This window comes from Diabrotica virgifera, chromosome 8, assembly GCF_917563875.1.
Source record: "Diabrotica virgifera virgifera chromosome 8, PGI_DIABVI_V3a".
Lineage (NCBI taxonomy): Eukaryota > Metazoa > Arthropoda > Insecta > Coleoptera > Chrysomelidae > Diabrotica > Diabrotica virgifera.
This window is the reverse complement of record NC_065450.1, coordinates 125,860,146-125,868,354: the sequence shown is the minus strand read 5'-3', so window position 1 is coordinate 125,868,354 and position 8,209 is coordinate 125,860,146. Positions and strand designations below refer to the sequence as shown.

Genomic DNA, 8,209 nt, shown 5'->3' with positions numbered 1-8,209 from the left:
GGCGGCTGGGTGGCCGCTTAATCTACGGAGTGCACGCAGAGGGTGCCCGGGGGAGTTATGAGTAAGGTCGACGGGTCAGACATGCTCGCCAAGAGCGGTTCCAGACCTGTCGGCTGGAGGAAGAGGAGGTGAGTTTAGTCGGTAGGCGGTTCGGCACGGTGAAGCGTGACGGATCGAATCCGACACACCTGGGACACCTTCCCAGACGGTCTTTTGAAGATTCTCACCTCCCAAAAAAAAAGGCTGCGAGTTAAGATCTGAATCAGTATCCGAGGTGAGTTTTTGTGATATAATAGCAGTTAGCGGTGGCGTCATTGTCGGTAATTCGTCATCCAATTCATTTTCTTCAATTATTAATGTTAAAATGTCCACGATGTTGCTGCAGCTTTCACCACCACAGTGGAGGCACACTTGTGAAAATTTGGGGGCTGCTTTTCGGCAACCGCATCCACTTCCACAGTTTCCTTTGCACCTGCAAAAGATTAATAATTTCATAAGATGGGGGGGGGGGGGGGTGCTGAAGGCTTGAAAGTTTGGATTGGTATCCAATATTTTCCATGCCTTTTCCAGCCCCAATCTTTTGGGATCACAATATTTACCGAGCCATGACTGAATCTGGTGATATACTCGGAGACTGTGAAAACGGACTGCGTCTGATGTTAGAGGAAGTGAGGAGCGATTAAATGAATTTTTTGTCACTGTCTTAGCAAATCGTTTGTATCTCAGGGTGTCCAGAGAATCGTCTTTATTTCCGCCATATAAATAGACGAAAAAACGTTCGCCAACAACACTAAGTAAAGATGGCTCGACTTTCTCACTTATAAATAATGTTGTTCCACTAGCTAACTCAGGATGCTTCTGCAAATCTTTTATGAATTTTACTTTGCTCATGTTATTCAGTGCTGACGCATCCTGAGAGGGCATGAACAAACAGCAAATTCTCTGCAATTACGTCGTCATTCGCCCTTCTGCAGGCTTAAAAAAATACATTAGATTGGTTTCTTCCTATTGCCGTGAGCACGACAAGGATGTCGATGTGTTCTCATATGAATGTCACCGAATCATATGACTTTGATGCAGCAAGCGTACAACGGACGATGACAGCATCAGCATCACATTCAGCCTGGTCGACACTAAAACCACATCTCTGATAGAGCAATCTTCAGAAGGCGTATGAAGTTAGCTTTGTTCGTTTCATTACCAAGAAATTTTTCTTGCGATAATGTTGGTAGGGTGCTCTTATCAAACTGTACCTCTGTCGCTTGGTGCTTTTTAGTGCGACGCAAGCGCTCCCATGACTTTGTTCCTGCGATAATATCAGGATTTTCGGAATAGCCATCAAATACTATACTTGTAGACAATATATATAATGTTATTGCACATACCGAACATACTTATCGAGAATGTTGTTAAAAGAGGAATTTCTATCCCAACCCACTTTATGTATCAGAAAACCACCATCGATAACAAAGTTTCTTCTATGGCTGTTATTATAGGGTCGTTCTATTGGTGTAAAGGCATTAAACAAAGATGATTTGGTACCTTTTCTCATTCCATCCTATGTGAATAATGCCAATGGAAAAGGTGCAAAAATAGTTTAAAAATAGCATAGGAATATTAAGATTATAATAAATTGTATGAATAAAAAATAGATAGAAAAGTAAGCTCAAGGTTTTGCTTTTATTGTATCCATATGAGCATTCGAGAATCTGTTTAAGTTTGGAGAGCTGTGAAACCTAGACAAATAAATAATATTAAGCAACTTTATACTGGAAATTGTCAGTTGAAAAACCCTCTAAAAAATTGCTTTGATATCATTTTATTGTAAAATGAAAGGAAAAAAAGTTATAATCTCCAATAGGAAACTTGTTACAAAATTTTCTCTTATTTTTGTTTATAACTTTTTTGTTGGTCACTTGACGATAAAATGTAATAGATATAAAATTATAGGAAATTTAATTTTCAACATTTACTGTGTAATTAAATTTTCTGTAGGGTTTCTAGTTTACGAGATACGGCACGAAAGCCCTTTGCACCCCCTTTTCCAAGATGGCGGCCGGGGGACACGGGCGACGACCCCAAAAACTTAAACTTAAGCTTCTACAGACTCCCCCTACACATTAAAAAAATAAAATTGACTCCTCTAAGAAACGCAACCCTAAATGTAACATTTCAATGGACTAACTGTATTTATCAAAAACTAGCTGACCCGGTGAACTTCGTTGCACCTTAGTGTGTCATAATTAGATAATCTGTCATAATTTTGATTCTAGATCAGTTGCTTGAACGCAATTGCTAAAAATCAATTACTCAAAATCAACTGCTGGAAAATGAATTGCTAGACATGAAAATTTATCGAAATGCAATTTGCTCGAATAAAAAAGAAAATTATATGTCCAAATATTTTTTCACAATAATGCAAAATTTGTAGGTATGGTCGAATGAAATTCAATAGTTTTAAGGCATTCCAGAAGCCGCTACAGATAAAATGTTTTAACAACTCAATCATTCAGAATTAGTCGACGGTTATTAAAAGTTAAAACAATTAAGACGATAACTGGACGATAACGATTTAATGAGTGAAATTTAAATTTTTTTCTACTTTAATGACAAAAAAGCAAACTCATTAGCAGAACCCAATTAAAAATTATTTTGCACATCATATTTGAAACAGTATTTGGTTGAAAAATCTCATTTTTGCTGGCAGAAAATATATTAATTTGTCTGGACTAAATTACAGTTCTGTTTTTCTTAAAAGGGATATGTTACTATCAACATTCACACAGTGTTGCCAAACTGGATTTTGTTATTTTCAGTGTAAATTTTGCCAGCGATCTCCGAGGGTACAATACATAAAAAAGATACATAATATGACAAATTATATGATATTCCACGTATACAGTACGTAAATCATTCAGCTGGACATAGGGAACATACAATATATAGATTTAGATAGATACATAAATACATACATTGTATTATATTGAGATAATTGAGGCAACTGAGCTTTCTCGATGACAATATGGTTGTTCACATATAAGAATTCTATTACAAATGTATTTAAAAATTTAATTTTTGTCTTTGTTTATTTATCTAACCCAGTGGTTCCCAACCTTTTTCGGCCTACCGCCCATTTTTCCAAAAACAAAATACTTAACGCCCCCCTTAAAAAACTCTTCCATTCTTAAAATTAGTAACGCACTTTCATTCACAATTGTTTTACCTTTTTTGGGTCAAAGGCTACCTTAAATATGATTGGACGGCCCCTTAACTAATCCAAGCAACAACAAATTAAAAAAAAAATGGTAAATCCTCTTTCGGCTAAATACGATGAAGGAAAGGCAATGAAAAACTTCTTTGATGCAGCCCATAAAGCTGGATATAATACTGAAATTTGACATTGCAGCCAAAATTCTTGATATCCATTTTTAAATTTCACTTTTAACTCTTCATTTGTTGACAATTCTATCAATTCCTCCTGTAGTGATAATTCTGCTGTTTCTAAACTTGAGAACGGTTCTAGCACCCAATCTGGAATAATCAGACCAAGGATATCCTGAAATCTATTCCTAAAATCTTCTTGAAGTGCTTCCAAGTGCTGGCAATATACCAGAATGTCTTCATCATTTGTGTCCACAGAGGAAAGATTTTGAAACTGATGAAATTGTCTTCGACCCAAATTTTGCCTATACAAATTAAGTTTTAACACGAACGAGGAAATAGTTCCTTTTGCTTTGATCAAATTCAAATTATCACCTTGTAGCTGTAGGTTTGTTTCATTAAATTTATCGTATAAATCAGTTAAATAAGCAATATCGCTCTTAAATTTTAATAAATTGTCTCTCAAAGAATCATCTTTGCTTTCAAAAAACTCTAAAACTGAGTCAAAGAGATCATAAAATCTTTTTAGACAGGTACCCTTCGAAAGCCATCGAACTTCTGTGTGCAACAATAAACGATTAAAATTCTCGTCGTTTTCATCACACAGTTTTCTAAACAATCTATCATTGAGAGCACTGCTTCTGATCTTGTTAACTGCAGTAATTACATATTGTAGTGAACAATGAAGGCGATCACTAAGATTTTTTGCAACTAAATGCTGTCTGTGAATTACACAATGCACGGCGAGTATATTTGGTACCGCTTTTTTCAAATATGCTATCAGTCCGCGGTGTCGTCCAACCATTGCCGGAGCACCATCTGTAGCAACAGTTATGGCATTTTCCAGAGGTATACCTTTATCTGTAAAATAGTGTTCCAGAACATCAAATATCGATTTGCCTTTAGTATCTGTTTCCAGTGTTCTTACAAATAACAGTTCTTGACAGATTTTTTCACTTTTTATGAAGCGAACGTACGCAAGAAGTAAAGACTCATTGTTTGGCAGAGTTGATTCATCAAGCTGTAAAGAAAACTCAGTAGTCTTTAAATAATCAGTTAGAGAACGCTCCACATCCTCAGACATTGTGTCAATTCGTCTCTGTACCGTATTATTGCTTAATGGAATGAATTTTTTTAATAATATCAGATGCCGGCTGGTGCAGTACAGTCCGCAAAACTTCACTTACAGCTGGCAGTATTAATTCTTCGCCAATAGTATGGGGTTTTCCTGATTTAGCTATAAGTAAGGAAATGTTATAAGAAGCACGTAGCCCATCATCGTCTTGCTTTGATGCTGCTGAAAAGATACTAGCTAAAGTTGGACGTTTGAAATGTTGTTTTTTGAGCATTTCAAAATATGATAAATTTCTGTCTTTTCTGTCGGGATGTATTTTGGTCAAATGTTCTTGTAATCGTGAAGGTTTCATGGCTTCATTTGAGAAAACTCTCTGGCAAATTAAACACATTGGTAATGCCTTATTAGAAGGCAACTGAATAAAACCATACTTCAAATATTCTACATTGTATTGTCTGCACTTTTTCTTTGGATCGGACATCTGTAAAAATAAATATGCTGTAGCCACCGCTTTGATAATTTTAAATAATAAACTTTTAAATATTTTTTTAGTTAGCAAAATCAATATTTCAGAGTGGCGGAATATCCAAGCAAGTAGTCGAGAAATTTAAAACATGCCACAAGTAAATAAATATACACTGAGAGAAGAATTTGAGGAAAAATTACACAACAACTTATTAAAAATTACCATACTGTACACATATTATAAAAATAACTTTATATTCAGTAAATAGTTTATTTTTGGCAGTCTGATCAGATTACTATTCAGTATAGTAAATTTTATTAAGATTTTTTGTACTTTTTTCCCAATTCTTCTTTCAGTGTAGGTAAGTCCTAATTAACTTTTTACTTTGATCCAGTTTGTGCAAGTTGGTACTTTTTGAATATTTTACAATAACTATACATATAAGGAAACGAATTTAGATTTATTACATTTTTACAAATACCTCGTAAATTACGATAGGGAAAAATAATAAAGAATTATAGTAAGTGATATAAATGCCACGTAGATACTTACCTTTGTGACAAATATGTATTACAATAAAATATATTTCTAATAAATGCACTGCAACTTTCTGCAAATAACACACAGAAAATTTACCACCCTGCTTTAGCGAAACAATCTCGAATGATTAAGTTATGCCTGATCATGCCGCTGCGCGAAGGAACCAAAATTCACTTAAAGCAGAAAGGTTCTACTGGAAGTGGAATTATACTAACCAAACTTAAACGTTCGACTGCAACGTCGAAATTGTTGCAGTGTTGGACTGAGTGATAAATAAAAAATTGCACGGTGCATAACCAAAATGCATTTTGTGCATTTCGTTTATATTTTCGGATTCACCTTCTCTATTTCTGTGTGAGGAGCGAAAAGCAAAGTTGTTAGAAGCAGAGAAGCAATGAGTTACTTTAGGGGGGCGGCAGCTGTTCCTCAACGCCCCCCAAATTTTCCTTGGACCCAAAAAGCCCCCTTATCTCTCTTCAACGCCCACCGGTGGGCGGTACCGCCCCCGTTGGGAACCACTGATCTAACCTATCACTGGAAATGTGCTTTACACTGGATTTAGTTTCGTTATAATCGGCATTCTAGGAAGATCGTAATTTACAGTTTATTATTTGTTGTTTCCGGTGGTGGATAACATACGCCACAATTATAGTAATACAATTAGTAATATAAGTACATATTTCAAATGTTTTTAGTCATTATAGCACAAAATATACTTATATTATTTATAAACAATACTTTTTCTCAGGTAAAAATATTTCAAAAAAATTTTTATTAGTAATTTTAATTATCATGGAATCAGATTCCAGTTTTATATCCCAATTTGCTTACTGAGAAGGAACTCCAAGTATTCGCTGACGCCGAGCAAGGTTTATAACAAACAAATAAGTGTAATTTTTCAAAAAAAAATAAACAAATCCGCTGTTTTTAAGTGTATTTTCTTGTGGCGTATAAAGTACGCCACGCGTGTAGTTATGTTATATTTTGATGCGCGGGTAGTTAAAGCTTACAATTCTAAATATTAATTATTTATGACAATAACAAAAAATATTATCAATCATTTAATACATGCAATAGTGTACATGATATTTTTCGTTAGTTCATCTAATAAACATAAATAAACTGGATGGTTTGCCCAGGCGAAAGCAAGATTTTTTGAAAATTGCGTATAATTAAAAAAATCATATTTTATCCAATTTGAGTCCAAAAGTTAATCTGTTGCACTTTTCTTTTATGAAATTTTCCGTTCGTTCTTCTTCTGTGCTCAGAATTTTTCTACGGCTTACGGTTCGCTATTTCGGAAATGGACTGCGCTAGAGAAGAAAAAATAGCAGCGTTTTGTTCGAGTCTACCTGCCAAATTTCATAAAAATCGGTCAATTCGTTTCGGAGGAGTATGGCAACAAAGATGTAAAATATTTAAATGGGTATTAAAAAATAACGGTTGAAGATAAAAAAGTGAAAATTTAGGATTGTATGTATCTTTTGCTTCTACATCATACAAAATTAAGAAAAAACCGTTTGTCAAAAAATTAAAAAAATATATCAGAGGGGCAAGCCCCCTTATGACGTACGGGCATGAATTCAGAGTTATGCCTATTCCCAGTCCGGTAGAATACACGTGTAAAATTTCATAAAAATCTGTTAAGCCGTTCTTGAGTTATAAATGGTGTTACTAACATAACTCGACTTTCTTTTATATATATAGATATTTAAATGGCTATTAAAAAATAACGGTTGAAGATAAAACAGTGAAAATTTAGGATTGTATGTATCTTTTGCTTCTACATCATACAAAATTAAGAAAAAACGGTTTGTCAAATAATTAAAAAAATATATCAGGGGGGCAAGCTCCCTTATGACGTACGGGCATGAATTCAGAGTTATGCCTATGCCCAGTCCGGTAGAATACACGTGTAAAATTTCATAAACATCTGTTAAGCCGTTCTCGAGTTATAAATGGTGTAACTAACATAACTCTACTTTCTTTTATATATATACTACATATATGTAAAATATTTAAATGGCTATTAAAAAATAACGGATGAAGATAAAAAAGTGAAAATTTAGGATTTATGTATCTTTTGCTTCTACATCATACAAAATTAAGAAAAAACCGTTTGTCAAAAAATTAAAAAAATATATCAGGGGGGCAAGCCCCCTTATGACGTACGGGCATGAATTCAGAGTTATGCCTATTCCCAGTCCGGTAGAATACACGTGTAAAATTTCATAAAAATCTGTTAAGCCGTTCTCGAGTTATAAATGGTGTAACTAACATAACTCGACTTTCTTTTAAATATATAGATATACATAAAAACAAAAAATGACATCTTATAAAAGTGTATATTTACTCTATCGGCAACAACCACGTTTTTGCAACTGACAAAACAGTAAGATTTAATAAACAAATTAAATCTCTCACAATAGTCCAGGAACCGAAGCTTTTCACCTCGCAATTCTTACAGAATGGATCGATTTGCTTGAAAATTTGAGAATTAGTAGTAGATAGTCCAAGGATCAAAATCTATATGATGCCGAAAGGCGCTTTTATCATGGGGATGGTTGCCAACCCAATCTGGGGGGTGGAAATTTTTTATTATATTTTGACCAAAAAAGTTGATAAAAACATTCATTCTAAGCAAAAAGTGTTCTATAAATTTTTTGGTAAAGTTAATAGTTTCCGATTTATTCGCTATCGAAAGTGTTAGTTTTTTATCGAAAAAATCAATATTTTTCGATATACTC

The 8,209-nt window shown here is 34.2% G+C and overlaps 1 pseudogene; it reads right to left on the bottom strand.

Annotated features, from left to right (window-relative positions):
- Positions 1 to 3,106: 3,106 nt before the first annotated feature.
- LOC126890020 (SCAN domain-containing protein 3-like) lies at positions 3,107 to 4,919 on the bottom strand (annotated as a pseudogene).
- Positions 4,920 to 8,209: the final 3,290 nt, after the last annotated feature.